At 35.8% G+C, this 17,608-nt stretch overlaps 1 pseudogene; it reads right to left on the bottom strand.

Annotated features, from left to right (window-relative positions):
* Nucleotides 1-475: 475 nt before the first annotated feature.
* LOC114903884 overlaps nucleotides 476-17,608 on the bottom strand; it is a 115,048-nt pseudogene continuing 97,915 nt past the window's right edge.

Consider the following 17,608-nt stretch of genomic DNA (forward strand, 5'->3'; position numbering starts at 1 on the left):
AGAAAATCCTCTAATTACAAATTGATGAAAGTAAAACGTAAGACGTTTTTTCACAACAGTGTGAACCACATACTCAGAAATTGACATGGGTTTACTACAAATGATCTAATTCCTATATGGCTACTTTTATAACTTCATACAGATAATGAGTTAAGCCAAAATGCACTATAATATTTGGCAGAAATCAAGACCAGTATCTTTAGTATATTACAAAATGCATTTTAATATCCCAAAGAAGCAAGACTTGCCAGTAGGTGTTTAAACATAAATTATCTACAGTTACAAAGTTCTATTCTTGACAGCATTTGCCCTTTGGGGCAGTCTCCCACTTTCCAGAGGATAAAGGCCCAGAGTAGAATCAGCAGCATAACACATACACAGAAGTCCATATTGTAAAGGCTATAAAGATTTGCTGCGCAGTGAGAAGATGCCTCTGCTCTTTCTCACTGCATACAAATTATGTGAATTGTGTTGCCTATCTCTTGTCATGTTCTTCTTTGTTGGTCAAATACTGAGCAGCTATGCTTCCAACCGGAGGATCTACAGAGTTGCAGTCTGTCAATGTCAAAGGGAACAAATTGACCACAAAATCTTTGAAATAGTAAAGCAGGACTCTAGCTGTCTTTAAGGATACCCAAACAGATGACTCCTTGACTGTTGATGTTGCAGTGATAGATTGTGGTGTGAAAAGTAACGTTTGGCAGCTTAAATGAATAACTGGATGAACATGTGATATTTAGAAAAAATATACCACATTCATACACAGGACCTGATGGACCAAGTATAGTCAGTCTCTGTTCATAGGTGCTATCTCTTTTAGGTCCAGCACTTCGGTTAGGAGGAGGGTCAAAGGTGATTTCAGCTAGCTCCTTCCGAATTCTTTTTGCACTACTGTAGTGGAAAATTTGCAGTGGTTTTGCTGGGGAGTTCAGACTTTTTCTTTTGCTGTGTGGTAAAAGGTTTTTCTCTCTCACGTTTTTGGGGTATGTATGTATGTAATGATTTATATTCTATGCTTTCACTCCACTTATAGTTATAAAATATTTGCCATATTCTCCATATTGTACAATATACCCTTGTATAGTATTTTATACCTAATAATTTGTACTTCTTAATCCACTCCCCCCTTTTCTCTCCCCACAGGTAACCATATATAGTTTGCTTTCTATATATGAGTCTGCTTCTGTTTTGTTATATTTGTTCATTTGTTTTATTTTTTAGATTCCACAGATAAGTGATACCATACAGTATTTGTCTTTCTCTGTCTGACTCATTTCACTTAGCATATTGCCTTCCAAGTCCATCCATGTTGTTGCAAATGGCTAAATTTCATTCTTTTTTTATGCCTGAGCAGTATTCCATTGTGTGTGTGTGTTTGTGTGTGTATATATATATATATATATATATATATATATATATATATATATACCACATCTTCTTTATCCATTCGTCTGTTGATGGACACTTAGGTTGCTTCCATATCTTAGCTACTATGAATAATGCTGCTATCAACATTGGGATGCACATATCTTTTTGAATTAGTGTTTTTGTTTTCTCTGGATATATACCCAGGAGTGGAATTGCTGGATCATATAGTAGTTCTAATTTTAGTTTTTTGAGAAACCTCCAAACAGTTTTCTACAATGGCTGCACCAATTTACATTCCCACCAACTTCCCGTTTCTCCACATGCTCACCAACATTTCTTATCTGTGTTCTTCTTGATGACAGCCATTCTGGCAGGTGTGAGGTGGTATTTCATTGTGGTTTTGATTTGCATTTCCCTGATGATTAGCGATATTGAGCATCTTTTCATGTGTCTGTTGGCCATCTGCATTTCCTCTTTGGAAAAATGTCTATTCAGTTCTTCTGCCCATTTTTTAATCGGTTGTTTGTTTTTTTGATGTTGAGTTGTAAGAGCTATTTATATGTGTTGGATATTAACCCCTTATCAGTCATATCATTTGCAAATATTTTCTCCCATTTGGTAGGTTGTCTGTTCATTTTATCAATGGTGTAATTAGGCCTCATTTGTTTACTTTTGCTTTCATCCCTTTGTCTTAGGAGACAGATCCAAATAAACATTGCTACAATTTATGTCAAAGAGTGTTTTTTCTTGTTCTTAAAGCTCTGGAGCAGCAGTGTCTTTATGGTCTGCATCTGAACTACCTCTCCTGGTTCTGGGGTTCTTATCATTCAATCTTTGCCTATCATTGGAAATCCTGTGACGTTATTTCTTGAAAAATGTGATTGTGCACCTGGCCTGCTCATGCACTCCTACAATGTGAGGGTGAGAGAGAGAAAAAAAACCCTTCCTTAAGGTAATGGAGGTAGGTGGGGGAGGGAAGGGGAGGGAGCAGGGGGAAAAAAAGCCAAGGAGGCTTGTGCTGGGGAGTGTGGAACATTGAAAGTAGGAGGAGATTGTGCCCCTTAAGATTTCTTTCCAGAGGAGTTACTATTTTTTTGAGGGCATGGCACTGACTGTGTTTGGGGGCAGGTTGGTTTGGGTTGAGGCAGTGGTTTGTGGAGATAAGTATTATGTATGATACTGGAGTGATGGATACATGACACTCTGCCTTTGTCAAAATCCATGGCACAAGAATGAACTTTAATGTATGCAAGTAAAAAAATCATTTAGAAGGTTGGTAGATTCCAGAATGTAATGTTTACTGTGACAAAACAATCTAATTGTATAACATCTATAAAACAACCTCACTGAAGGAATAGGGAGAAAATTTCTGGTTTAAGTAGTTTTGGAAATGAGTGGAGACATTAGACTAAAGGCAAAGGAAGAAACTGCACATAAGCAGTGTACTTTAATTTTGATTCCCATGGGGCTATGGGTTAACAATTCTGAAGCCACTATGCATATATACTAGAATTGAATAGTGAGGTAGATGAATGGCAGATCGTGGGAGGCAAGTTTCTCAGTGTTCGAGCTGGAGGATACAGACAAACAAAAAAAAGGTTTGTTTGGTAATAGAATATAGTTGGAGATATCAGCATAAACTCAATTTTAGCTTACTATAGATTCAGACAGAAACACAGAGAAATATTTATAAATACAGGCATACCTTGTCTTATTGTGCTTCACTCTACTGTGCTTCATAGATATTTGCTTTTTTACAAATTGAAGGTTTGTGGCAACCCTGTGTCCAGCAAGTCTATCAGCACCATTTTTCTAACAGCATTCGTTCACGTCGTGTCTCTGTGTCACATTTTGGTAATTTTCACAGTGTTACAAACTTTTTCATTATTATATAACTTGTTCTGGTAATCTGTGATCAGATATCTTTGATGTCACTACCACGACTTGCTGAAGGCTCAGATGATGGTTAACATATTTAGCAATAAAGTATTATTCCATTAAGATATATATTTATTGTTTTTTAGATATGTTATTGTACATTTAACAGACTATAGAATAGTATAAACATGACTTTTATGTGCATTGGAAACCCCTAAATTCATGTGACTTAGTGTATCGTGATATTTGCTTTAATGCAGTGTTCTGGAACTGAACTTGCAATATCTCCAAGGTATGTGACTGTCTGTCTGTCTCTGTCTCTTTCTCTCTCTCTGTCTCTCTACCTATATATACATATATATATACACACAAAGGTTAACATACATCCACCTATTTTCCTATTCTGTTAGCTGAGAGAGCCTAGAAGCAAGGACACCCAGTAGCAACAAGTACACTTAGCACCCAGATCTTGGTTTCTAGAACCCTTCTTTAATTAAAGGAACTAAGGCTCCTTGGAGAAATGGCTGATTCTAAGCCTGGGGCAGGAAATATACAAGATAATCTGGGAGAACCTTGTAGTGTTATAAAGAAAGAAAGTGCTCAACACGCACACACACACACACACACACACACACACACACAGTGATGGGAGTATGTCAAAGGGACACAGAAGCCAAGTGAAAGACCCCCCAATAGACAGAGCTGGAATGATTTGAGCAACAAAATAAAATAGTATTGAATTATAACCCAAAGTACAAGATATATATTCATGAGTCCAAACTGATATAAATAATTAAGTAAATAAACAAATGGAAGAGAACAGACACATTTCCTGTGCAGCAGAATTTTAAATAATTTATTTGGATACTCCACCCTCAAGAAGATGGAGCCTAACTCCTCACTTCTTAAGTGTGGGCTATGCATAGGGACTTCCTTCCAAAGGGTATAGAATGGAAAGGGGGAAAAAAGAGTAACTTTACAGTGGAGAAACCTGACTCACTACCTCAACCAAGTGACTAAGATTAATATCAACAGTGACAAGTCACCTTGATAATATGTATTCTCGATGTGATGTGATAAGATGAGAATGACACTTTACCTCTGTGATCTTTCTCTCCAAAACACACAACACCAGTGTAATCATGAGAAAAACATCAGAAAAATCTCAATAGAAGGACATTGACCAACATACCTGACCAGTACTCCTACAGTCTGTCATGGTCACCAAAAACAAGGAAAGTCTGAGTAACTATCACAGCCAAGAGGAGCTTAAGGAGAATTGACAACCAAATTAATGTGATATCTTGGATGGGACTGTGGAAGAGAAAAGAGCATTTGGTAAACACCAAGGGTATCTGAATAAGATGTGGACTTTAGTTAATAATAATGTATCAATATTTGTTCATTAATTGTGACAAATGTACCACACAGGTATGTTTATAATAGGAGAAATGGTATATGGTGTATGGGATTCTCTGTACTACATCTGAAACTTCTCAGTAAATCTAAAACTATTACAAAATAAAAACTTTATTTAGATAAACCCTTACTAAACACTCTACTGGATCCCCTTTCTGCATTCTACCAAGCCAGACTGAATTTTCTAATTTTTATTTCCAGTGAACCCTCTAAGTCTGCAGGTCTGGCTCAGTCAGAATAACTCTCACCAAGGGTAAGAGGAATGTGAAAGCAACTTAAGTTGACAGAGTCAATTGCTTCAGGTTTTCTTTTTTAAAATTCTCTGGTATTATGCATCTGTCCTGTCTCTTCTGTTATTCTCCATTGATTGCTTTATAACTTCTCATTGCTTGTTACTGTCTTTTCATTGATCAAGTACGATTATCTCCATCTACAGTTCTGATTGTGACTACTTGCAGACCTTTAATGAACCATATGGTTAAACCCTTTCTACTTAAGTAGGACTGTTTGTATGTGTATTGCCAATGCCTTATTTATTTAAAGTAAGTCTCCTTCAAAAGGGAACACTCATACACTGTTGGTGGGAAAGTAAGTCGGTGTAGCCACTGTGAAAAATAGTATGGAGATTCCTCAAAAAATTAAGAATAGAACTACCACATGATTCAACTATTCCACTTCTGGATATTTATCCAGAGAATACAAAAAGAGTAGTTCGAAAAGATATATGCACCCCTATATTTATCACAGCATTATTTACAATAGTCAAGATAAGGAAACAACCTAAGTACCCATCAACAGATGGAAGGTTAAAGATGTGACATATATATATTCCATATATGTATATACATATGTATATATATGTATATACAGTGGAATACTAGTCATAAAAAGATGACAGCTTACCATGTGTGGCAACATAGATGGACCTTGAGGATATTATGCCAAGTGAAATAAGTCAGATGGAGAAAGACAAATACCTTATGATTTTATTCATATGCTGAATATAAAAAAAAATCAAAGAAACAAAATAAATGTACAAACCAAACCAAGCAAAACCAAACACTTAGATACAGAGAATAGAGTAGTGTTAACCAGAGGGAAAAGGGGTCAGGGAGGGAAAATGGGTAAAAGGGTGTCAACTGGATGGTGATGGATGGAAACTAAATTTTTGGTGATAAGCAGGCTGTAGTGTATACAGAGGTAGAAACATAATGTTATCTACATGAAACTTATTTAATGTTATAAACCAGTGCTATCTCAGTAAAAATAAGTAAGTATATAAATAAAATCAATCTCCTTCTTACCTCTCTGCATAACACCCACTTCTACCAATTTTGAATACTTTGTTCTGATCCTTCTCATCTCAACCTCACCAAACACACTTTTATCATTCTATGTCTTGATATAAAATAACACAGTAATTTGTTAAATTCTTGATATGAAAGAGAAGGGATTTAGTGTAAGTACCCTACACCCCAATCATTGCCTCACTTTATGTTATATTTTTAGTTTTATTATAAAGGATGATTGTTGTCATCATAGTATTATTTGCTATATCAACTATTAAATTATTTGCTACATACTTGCCAATGTCATACTTAAACTAATATATTTTTTTCTTTTTTCTTTTTTTTTGGCTGCACCGCATGGCTTGTGGGATCCTAGTTCCCACAAGGAATTGAACCTGGGCCCTTGGCGGTGAAAGCGCAGAGTCCTAAAACTGGACTGCCAGGGAATTCCCTATTTTTTCATTTTGAAATAACTTCAAACTTAAAGAAGTGTTGCAAGAATAGTACAGAAAACTCCTAGATATTCTTTTCTAAGATTTATTGATTTTTATTTTATTATTTATATATTTATTTATTTTTTTGACCACACAGCATGTGGGATCTTAGTTCCCTGACCAGGGATCAAACCCGTGTCCACTACAGTCCTGCAGTGGAAGTGTGGAGTCCTAACCACTGGACCATCGGGGAATTCCCTGATGATTTTTAAATGAACACTTACCACATTTTCTATATCACCTCTCTCTGTCTCTCCCTCTGTTTCACCCTCTCAGCCTCTCTCTGTCTTTCTCTCTATATATAGTTTATATGTAAAAACTATATATATCTACATATGTATATGTAGTTTATTTTTCTAATCCATTTGAGAGTTGGTTGAGTACATTAAGCATTTTCCTCCTTTAAAACTTAAGATTTTTCAAAATACAAGGGAGCAATAACTTAAGTAAGGTGAATGTCTATAAGATCCTGAAAGATATGTGTCCATAATTTAGAAGGCCAAGACACTTTTCAAAGAAGGAAATAAAACACTATAGCTTGAAGTTTAGAAGCTTCAGGAAGAAAGTCTATAATTGCAGTGTGATTCCCTAATAATAGTATTTTAGAGGACAAGTTTACAGCTACCTTTAGACAGTGGGGAAGAAGCTCACAAGTAATCTTCTCCCAAGAGATGACATTGAATGGAGTGGGGCACCAACAAAGATGTTGTGACTCTAATGAGTTTAAGTATTATATCTATTCATATTTAAGCTGTTAATCTTTTTAAAATAACATGATAAAATAGAGCATAATAGGAAAATAAGTCTTATTTTAGAAGTATAGCAAAGCGGGCTGTCCAATGCAAAATTGTGAGTGAGATAATTTGAAGCAGAGAAAACATAAATACAGTATAAGCCCACATACCATGAAAAGCTAACAAATAGGGAAGGGAAGCAGCGGGGGAAATCCCAGAGCTTTTAATCTTATTTTATGGTGGCATTCATGCACTGAGGAGAGTGAAAGAACAGCCCCCCACACTTCCAGAAATGAGTCAGTTTCATGTCTCAAGCTGATTATAAAGCATTCAAGGGTGGCGGCCTCCCACAGCTGACTTTAACTGTGATTGGAATAAGAGATGGCCTTTAGTTTGGGCTTACCCTTCGTACCCTGAAGCCTTAAAACCTGATTAACAGGTAAACTTGGAACTTCTTTAGGACCAAAACATTGGCTTACAAATAACTTTTCATTTATGTATTCTGAAAAAGACAGCTCAACAACAGGCCAGTTATGTATGCTTAAACCATGCTCCATGTCATTCGGCATACATTTGGCACACTAGACCGATTTTATAAGTTTAGGAACTCCATCTTAATTTTAAATGCTTTCAATTCTCCATTCCCATTCCCATCACAAAGAAAACCACTCCATCTGATGAACGTTAAGTCATACTGTTCTGCATAAATTCCCAATCTCTTATGAGAATCAGATTTTTTTTTTTGGCCATGCCATGAAGCTTGTAGGATTTCAGTTCCCTGACCAGGGATTGAACCTGGGCCAGGGCAGTGAAAGCTGGGAATCCTAACCACTTGGCTACCAGGGAACTCTGGAGAATCAGAATTTTTATCAAACAGTGTGGATCCAGGACTATTTGTGGCCTAGAAGGGGAAATTTTTTTCTAGTTAATGTCATGGTCTTTCATGACAAAACAGTGGGTAGAGATGCTTTAAAAAATTTTTTTTTTGGTATTTTTTTCTTTTCCAATCACATGGAGTATTTCATATTTAGAGATTTCTTTTTAATTTTTTCTTCTGAATAGAAGCTTACTTAGAATACATATAATAAAGAAAAAAAACAAGATCGGCTTTGCAGAAGGGAAAGAATTTCTACATTTTTCTTTGACTAAAAACAGAAGTCCTAAAACTTGCTTAAGGTGTTCATATTTCTGCTACACGTTTTCAAGTGTGAAGACTCAGCAATGAAACCACCTTTTTGTTGTTGTTGTTGTTATACGATCAACTTTGGCTAAATTAATTGTGATAGCATCAGAGCTACAAGATTGTAAGTATTGATACATTCTCTATCATCTGGCAAACAAGGAAAACCACATATATTGGATATTTCATATTTGTTATATTCCAGTATAGAGAACAGGTTAATAAATCATACAGAGGAAATTTAAAACACTGCAGGCTGTAATTTAAGAAAAATGTTTCTTTGTTCTTCACAAAACTCCATTTATTTAAAACAAAATGTGGAATATTTCCAAGTCTAATTTGTGGCTACTTTACATCAAACATTAGGTATTCTTATTTATTTGTGTGAAAATTCATTGAAAGCATGGTAGGTTGAATTTAAGAGAAATGGAGGTTAGCTTTTTAATCATCATCTTTTTCCCGAGCTCAATTTAACCTGTTAAATCTGGTTTTTAAAAATGATGAGTCTGAAACAGTTGTAGTGGAATATTTGGAACGAAAAATCCTTTTTTCCCCCACGCTGTAGAAGTGCAAGCCAAATTAAAAGAGCATACAACCCAAAGTTGCATAGTGATATTCAAAAGGAAATTTCACAATTTCAATATGTGTAACATAATATGGAAGCTATATATGATGATTTTTTCGCAGTATCTCCTTGGTTTTCTTCTCAGATGAACGTATCTAAAAAGTACATCGAATTATTAAGGCTCTAGGAGTTTTAAAACCCCAACTATCCCACCCATACCCCACTAACTTGACAATAATGTGTATAATGGAATCTACTCAAACGCAATTTACATTTCATTTCTTCTGGGAGGAGGTTTATAGCAAAATTAAATTTTAACTTATTTTCCATGTGAAGCGAAAAATAAGAATGGGCACTATACCACTCCATATTCCTCCCAAATAAAGATAAATAAAGCACATAATTAATCCAGGCCAAGTAATCCAGGATTTACATAAGTGGCACTACACATTTTTGAAATGTCCTCCAAACTAAAGGTTTATAATGAGTGAGACAAGAAATTATAATTCACTCTATCAAAAATCTGAAGAGGGAGGGAATATTTTTGCTATGCACAAGCTGAATCAAGTTAATGAGGCATCTAACATTGCAAAAAGAACGTTGTCTATAAATAAATTCAGTCTGATTGGGATGTATTAGTTGTCTGATAATACTCTGTAGCCTACAGATGCTTGGGGTGGAATGTAGATTTCTTAAAAAAGGAAGGCCAATGGCATTACTTCTGTAAAGCTCCAGGTCATTTATTGTAAGTGACATTAAAAGAAAATTTCCCTTTAAAATATGGCTTGGCATTCAATATAATATTTCCAAAGCAACAAATTTAGCAGAAGACAAAATGCGTTTTTCAACTGAAATCTACATGAACCTTGGAATTTGGGAAAAATATCTCTCCACTCATTTGTGTTTTTTTTCCATTGAAATCTGACTGTTAAGGTGCTACTCATCGACTACATACCTAAACTCTAGTGTCTAAGAAGATATAATTAGATTCTCAGCTATTGCTCAGTCTATACCTACAACCATGCTCGTGGACTTACGCTTATTGTTGATGGGAGGGCTGGACTTTTATTAATGAGTACATGTTATATTTTATTAGCTTCCAGGTGTTTCTACAGAGTGGTGTGAATCTAATTCTTCCAATCAAATTAAAAGTTCAGGTATCACGGGGCTTGTTTTTTGTAGGATTGTAGGGTTTAGAAGTAGAGTACATTTTATATTGGCTATCCCTTTGCTTTCCTCTTAGAGGACTATTTTAAGTTGTCATGTACTCAGATTTATAACTCTGAAGATACATGTCTCCTTGAAAGCATCTACCATATATTCAGTACAAATTTACTTCTACCACTTTTATCCTTCTGAAATTGTTTTTAAAATGTAACATATATACATCTTTATCTAAAAATGTTCAGAGTAGGGAAACATACAAAGTGAAAAATAAAAGTCCCTACTCCCCCATCTTTCCACAAACCCAATTCTTACTCCCTAAAATTTTCTACTATTAGTGCTTTCTTGTGTATTACAGAAATATTTCAAGAATTCTACAAATTTTTAGGTGGCTCCTTTAGTTTTACTGACAGATTTTACAGGTTTTGACTTGGAATTCTGGGAGTGTTAGAGACTTTATTGATGATGAACATTTTTTCTCTAGTTTTTTTCTTTTTTTGTTTAATGTTAGTGTCAGAGTGAGGAGTATAATAAGAATATCTTTATACTGACACATTTTATTGGAAGTTCCTTTCCTTCATTTCATTCTTTCAAGTAATTCTCCTTACTCTGCCTTAATTAGATAAAAGGTCTGCAAAATTTAAAAAAAATTGTTGTCTAAAATTTTCTCTAGCCACACTTACTTCTTCATCTACTCATTTTCCTTCCTCCAATCCTTTCCAAATGGAATCCCAGAATCTTAGGGTTGAAAGAGATTTTCAAAGTATGTAATCCAGGCTTTGATCGATAAATAAATGATATTCCGTATAATTTTATTGATCTCTGTTTGAAAACAAGTGATGAGAGATTTATTGCTTCAATGACATGTCCATTTTATTGTCTGCTTCTCTGTAATTAGAATTCAGTGCTCCTGACTAGGAGCGCACCTTCTTGAGCCTTACAAAGTCAGTCTAATTTGTCTTCTAGTATCACTGCAAACATTTGAAGGTTTGTGTCTTGTTCTCTGATCATAAATCTTCCAGATGGCAGGATGAAACATTTCGAGTTCTTTCAGACATTTATCAAATGTCATAGCTTTCCATCCCATCATGATTTTAATCCATTCCACACATCATTTACTGAGTAGTTACTATGTCTGTGCTAGGGTTTACAGTGTCCATGAAATGATTTCAGCCTGGAGGAGTTTATCTTGGTCATAATCAGTTTCTACCAGTGAAAGGGGGTCAACAAAATATAAAGAAGCATATGTTTATGAAAATTTCATGGAATAAAGAGGATTGTGACCAGATAAGTTTAATGTTCAGCTAAATCTTTCAGTGGCTTCTGATTCTATTGGGAATAAAAATCCAAATTTCTTTTGGTCATCCACTAATTCCTTGCCAACTTCTGCAACCTCATATCTTACTGTTCTCATGTCAGCACTACACTTCAGTCATATCAGCCTTTTGTAAGTTCCCCACACAAGCCAGTTTTTTTCTTGCCTTGGGGTCTTTGTACTCTTTCTTTTGCCTGAAATGCCCTGAACTTGGTAAAGTTTCAATACGTATTTGTTAAATGAATGAATGAATAAAGTTAAACAAAATTTTCTTCCTTCAAATCTTAGACTTCTCAGAGCTTTTAGTATGCAAATGTACAATCTAAATTTCTAAAAGGGTACCATAGTATGTAGTGATTACCAAATTTATTTGATCATAAACATTTTTTCATTCAGCATCTCCCCAGACTAACTTATTATGCACAAACTGAGAATTACGGTAGCACAAAAAATAGGATTTGAATCCTGGCTGCCACCAATAAACCTATGTGATCTTGGGCAAGATACTTGATCTCTCACAATCTACTGTTTGTGCCTCTGAGGGAGACCAGTAGAGAGTCGATTTTTAGTTTTCTAGGTTCTGAAAAAAAAAAAGGAGCAAGAGAGAAAGTACTAGGTGGAAATTAAAACATTTTATTTCTAATGGATATCAGTGGGAGGACAGAGCTTAGTGTGAATGACAAATGAATCCATACACTGAACCCCAGTCATGGGTATTGATGGACCATTTCAAGAAGTGAGGTTTTTCCATTTATGAGTTGTATTATCTGTGGGGAAAGGAAATGACCCATAGGAGGCTCTAGCCCAAGTGTAACATGGGCTCACCTTCCCATGGGTTTTCTTCACCCTACTTGGACTTACTCATTCCAAACAATTATGCTTCTGTCTTTATATCTTGCTTAGCATATCATGACCCTTCTAGGACTGGAGATTTGTCCTGATCACTTTTATTATTGAATGCAGCTTTGATCTGCTTAATCTACATATAAGTAGGCGGTTATGAAAGATTTCTGAGAAGAAAATGACATGATTCAACTGTGACTTTCGATTGATAACTGGAAGAGTGCTAGTTGGTAGGTACTAATGGTGAGTAGTAGGTCTCTGTTCAAAAGTTACCTCTTCAGAAAAGTTTGCTGACCATTCTATCTACAAAGGTCATAACTTTTAAATTATAGTCACCTTCTTAGTCTGCTTTTTTTTCTTTAAAAAGTGTTGAGAAACATGATATTTTATTTGCTTTACTTTTTTATATCATAATCTGAGAATATATTATTTGATGTGTTTGTTGGTTTATTATCCCAATAGAATGACATGAGAGCAGAGGCTTTGTTTTGCCCAGGGTGTTATCTCCAGAACTGAAAAGAGCACCTGAGACGTGATAAGTGCTCCATAATATTGGTCCAATAAAACAGTGACTAAATTGATTGGAAAGAGGAGACAGTGGGTAGGAGAAGCATAGGAGATGCCCTGATATCAATTTATCGCATCGCAGCTCCAAATTCACCCTTCAACACCTGCTCTGCAGCTGTACCTTCTCCAGTGAAGTCTGAACCTCACTCTTGCAGAAAGACCCTCCAGTCCAAGTATTTTTTTTCTTTTAGGTACTCTCTCATAACCCTAGGGAGATTTACTCTTTTATCATAGCTTAGTAATTATTTATATTAAACTTCTCCTGTTTGAATCACTGTGTTGTTTCTATCTCCTGATTGGACCCAGGTTGATTCAGAATTGGTATAAGAAGTGGAATAGATCTCAGGAGGTAGACTCTTGAAGATGGGATTTTGAGATTGTTTGGCCATGCCCTTGAGCTTTAGCACAGTGCTGAGCTCCTTGTCAATGGGAAATAGATGCTAGTAATCCATGGCTTGTAGTGGCATCACAGTTAATTAAGCTACCAACTGGGGTTAATTGTAATGAAGTGCCAACTAAAGCACATTTCTTGGGAACTCAAGCGGCTGTTACACTTAACCAGATGGGAATAATGAATTCTATAATGACTGGAATGTGGGATGAAATACCGTTGTGTGCACCTGAGCAGTTTTAGAGAGAAAATAATAATCTTAACTCAATTACTTCTAAATTTAACTCATAACTTCACAACCAGAGATTTTCTATGATGTTCCTCAAACTATCTTAATTCTTGTAGTTACAGGAGTGATATTGGTGAAAATCAAATGCAAAATGTAATTGTGTGAGTTGCTGAATTACAATGACAGGTACATTCACACTCTTGCTAGGTTTCTCATGTGAAAGTGGAAAAGAATGGAATTCCGAAACTTGCAGTGGGGACTTCTGGTTGGACCTAAATGAAACTGACAATCTTGAACCCACATGCCATTCTGAGACTCCCTCATCAGGGAAAGTAGCTTGCTTTCTGGTGTTCAAAGAGGCTAGCCTTTTCTGCCTGAAAAATTGGTGATAATCACACTTGAAAAGATGGTTTGGAAGGGGATGCTTACTGTCCTAAAGATATACCACAACCTCCCCTGTTGCCACACTTAATTTTCAAAGATAAGGTGATTCTGTCAACTAGTAAAGGTCAGCAAAGACTCCAAATAAGAACGTGCTTCCTCATAGAGATCTTTCAAAGTTGCTAATTGATCACAGAGTCTCTAGGAATGAAATAGATAGCCTAACAGATTATTTCTTGATCTATACGATGGGAAAAACTCTAAGTCTGGTATCCAAAAACCTAACTTGAGTTACCACAGTCTCTCACCCAGTTTCAAGATATGTCAGTTCACAGACTCAAGGTCCTTGATTGAAAGGGAAGCCAGTTGCCACTGAAGAAGGATTTTGCATCATTGCCGTAAGGGTACACATAAATCTTCCTTCAAGCCTTTTCCAACTGGACCAGCAGCATTCCTTTAGAAAAATTCCTTTAGAAAACACTCTTTTAGAAAACTCACAAGCTTACATGTTTGAATAACTGGAGGGCAGAGTTCAGGGCAACGATAGGCACTGGATAATAAGGAAAATATCCTGGAAATAAGACAACCAGAGAAAGGATATCTCCAAATTTGTTTGTAAAATTTACGTAAGTCCTTGGCTGATCTATGCCCAGGGCAGACTCAAGCAAAAGTTGACAGAATTAAAAAGAGATAATGCCATAATCATAGTTAGAAATTTTAACAACCCTCTCTCAGCAACTGATAGAACAATTAGAAAAAAAATCAGTAAAGATCTAGAAGATCTGAACAATATTATCAACTGCCTTGACCTAATTGATATTCAACAAGAGCAGAATACACATTCTTACAACTGCACAGAATATGTTCACCAAGATAGAGCAATTGCTGGGATATAAAAGAAAGCCTCAATAAACTGAAAAGAATCAAAATCTTACAAAGCATGTAAATAAGTAACTATGTAAGTAAGCATAGTACCTGGGACATTTTTGTTACTTAATAACAAAAATCTGTTGATTGAGTTAATTTATGCATAAACAGATCATGGATCTTGGTTTTGAAAATAACGTCTTAACCATAAGACACAGTATATTGTGTTTCAACACAAACTGCAGGTGACTTGGTAATAGCAACCATGTAGTGGATGCTGTGATGTGATGCCAAGATCCTTCTGGAATGAAGGCCTTACTCCTTCTGCTGCTATAAGTGCTACTAGCATCAAGCTCTCAGCTGTCAGCTACCTAAATGGAGGGATTATTTCAGGTGCAATGAGTATCCTTGTTCAAGGTCACAATCTTTACTGGGGCTGCAACACCCAGTAACTATTTGAAGTATAGATATAAAGACCTGAACCATTCATCCTGTCTTGGAATAAGGGCCATCCAGCTTCAGAACCCCCTGCAGGGTTGACTGAGGCCTTCATTTAGACTGTGTGAGAGCTCACTTTCTCTCACTGCACAATCCTTCTTCCTTCTGTTTCCTTCTGCAGTGTGGACGCTGAGAGCACTTAATAAATCTTAATAAATCTTCTGAGCACTCAGTTTCATTTATTCCCAGAGAAGCAACTTGCAACAAGCCCTTAGAGAGGAGTGCTAATTAGATTTAGCATTTCTCCCTGTGAAGGTTTTCCATGTTCCTGGCTGTTGTATCTTCTTTTTTAGTTGTTATGAATTCTTTGTTGGTACTCTAGATTCTTGAAGTTTCCAAAGAATCAGTTTTAGACTGCTGCCATAACAAATTATCACATTAATATTAGTGGGTTAAAACAATATACATTTATTATCTCACAGCTGTATAGGTCAGAAGTCTGTTTGGGCTCAACCATTTTCTTTGCTTTAGGTCTCACAAGGTCAAAATCAAGGTGTCAGCAGGTCTGGTCTTATTTTTTTTTTAACATCTTTATTGGGGTATAATTGCTTTACAATGGTGTGTTAGTTTCTGATTTATAACAAAGTGAATCAGTTATACATATACATATGTTCCCATATCTCTTCCCTCTTGCGTCTCCCTACCTCAGCAGGTCTGGTCTTTTATCTGGAAGCTATGAGAAAAAATCCAAGTCCAAGCTCATTTAGGTTGTTGGCAGAATTCAGTTTTTCATGGGTGTAGGGCTGAGGATTTACTTCCCTGCTGGTTGTCAACTGGGAGCCTCTCCGTAAGTCCACCCACATTTTTCAACACATTGCTTCTCCATCTTCAAACCAACAAGGGCACATTTAGTCCTTACAGTCTGACTTTTGCTATAGCTCTTCTGATGTCAGCCAGAGAAAGTTCTCTGCTTTTTTTTTTTTTTTTTTTTTTTTGCGGTACGCGGGGCTCTCACTGTGTGGCCTCTCCCGTTGCGGAGCACAGGCTCCGGACGCGCAGGCTCAGCGGCCATGGCTCACAGGCCCAGCCGCTCCGCGGCATATGGGATCTTCCCGGACCGGGTCACGAACCCATGTCCCCTGCATCGGCAGGCGGATTCTCAACCACTGCGCCACCAGGGAAGCCCAAGTTCTCTGCTTTTAAGGACTCATGTGATTAGACTGGGCCCATTGGAATAATCTAGGATAATATCCTTATTTCAAGATGTAACCTTAACAACACCTGAAAAATCTTTTGCATGTAATTTAATATATTTGCGGGTTGTATGGATTAAGGCATTGACATCTTTGGGGTGCCATGATTTGGCCTGCCACATGGGTTTAGTTGTTTACAATTTACCTCTAAAACAATGCATATCTTGCAACTGTTTATTGGTTTCCAGAACTTCCATGTTTTTCCTCTTTGCTAAGGAATATGGCAAAGAAATAAAGCCAAACTACTAACCAAATGTCAAAATAAAAATATTTTCCAAAAGGTGATGACTTAGAAATCTCAATGCTATACAGGCTTTGGGTCAGGGGGATTACTGAAGGATTTACTGCAGCAAAACAAACACACAAACAAAAATGAATGCAAGAAAAAGAAAGATAAAGATAAAAAATAGTTGGGTTATCCCAGGAATGCAACAAAAAGGAATAATAGCTTGACAACTATGTATTAAGCCTATAAAACAATCAAACTAAACTGGAAGTCAGATTGACATGAAAGGAATATATTCCAAAGATGCACAATATCAAATAATATAACTACAAAGCTCTGGATGATCTTAGTAATGAATATAAAGACATGTTTCTTTTGACATATAAAAAAATAAAGAAAATTAATTGCAGCCTCCAGAAAATTCCAGGAAAGAAAAATATTCTGCAAGAAATAATTTTCTAAATATGTAGCAAAATAAAATATAGTATGATTTTGAGCAATGGATGGAAATGTAGGGAAAAAATAATTGATCCCAGCGTTTGGAATATTCTACTTTGAGCAACAGAATTTTAGTAATCTAAATACATTTCCATAAATATAACTTCACTCCATGGTAGGGTGAACAATGTGTGCTACAATATCATAGCATATAATATTATATATATAAAGTTTTGAATTCTTATAATATATCTACATATCTATAAGACTATATACATATATGTCTAATTGCACTTTAAAACTTTTAATAAAAGTTAAATATGTTACTGTTTGTTATGTGTCTTTATTGAAAGATTGGGAGAATTCTAATATGGTGCTGAAATTAATAAACTTTAATAAAATTAATAAATTGGAAATGAATTATTTGGCTTATTTTTAGCATCAGAATCAGGAATGTAGAGGAAGAAAATGTATGGAATAACTTAAGGAATCTATTTAGTAATAATTCTGGTAGGGGCTTTTGCTTCAAAAGCTTCAGATTTCTAGTTTGAAACCTCAGTTAGGGGAAT

This window comes from Monodon monoceros, unplaced genomic scaffold, assembly GCF_005190385.1.
Source record: "Monodon monoceros isolate NGI ecotype Baffin Bay Population unplaced genomic scaffold, NGI_Narwhal_1 Super_Scaffold_21, whole genome shotgun sequence".
In the NCBI taxonomy this organism is placed as follows: domain Eukaryota; kingdom Metazoa; phylum Chordata; class Mammalia; order Artiodactyla; family Monodontidae; genus Monodon; species Monodon monoceros.